We start from the raw sequence: 332 nt of genomic DNA on the forward strand, positions 1-332 counted from the left end.
TTGTGAAAGCGAAACTACTTTGTTTGGTCTTCCAAAAGAGGACGATATCTGCTTCGTCATGCCTGGAGCTGATCCGTGCTGGTTGCTGAGGAAATACATCAACTTTGCGCTGTGGATCGCCGGATCGGCTTTCACCGTGGATGAAGAGGAGTCCAGCCCGGGGTCGTCACATGTGGTTGCCGCAAGCCCGCCCGCTGCGCCGTTCTTAAGCCCACCGGCTGCTGCTCACTCAAGCCGGCCGCCGCTAACTCTGGCCGCCGGCCTCTGCTCACTCTAGCCCACCGGCCGTTCCTTACTCTAGGCCGCCGTGTGTGACGCTGTGTTTCGTTGTG

General features: G+C 59.0%; 1 protein-coding gene across 1 annotated transcript in view; it reads right to left on the bottom strand.

Moving 5' to 3' along the window:
- Positions 1-332, bottom strand: part of LOC107577985 (serine/threonine-protein phosphatase 6 regulatory ankyrin repeat subunit A-like) — a gene marked incomplete at both ends in the record, with an annotated part of 9198 nt that overhangs the window by 2646 nt on the left and 6220 nt on the right. The gene's annotated exons all lie outside the window — the stretch shown is intronic.

The sequence above is a fragment of the Sinocyclocheilus grahami genome, unplaced genomic scaffold (assembly GCF_001515645.1).
Source record: "Sinocyclocheilus grahami isolate Dianchi unplaced genomic scaffold, SAMN03320097.WGS_v1.1 scaffold8131.1, whole genome shotgun sequence".
Lineage (NCBI taxonomy): Eukaryota > Metazoa > Chordata > Actinopteri > Cypriniformes > Cyprinidae > Sinocyclocheilus > Sinocyclocheilus grahami.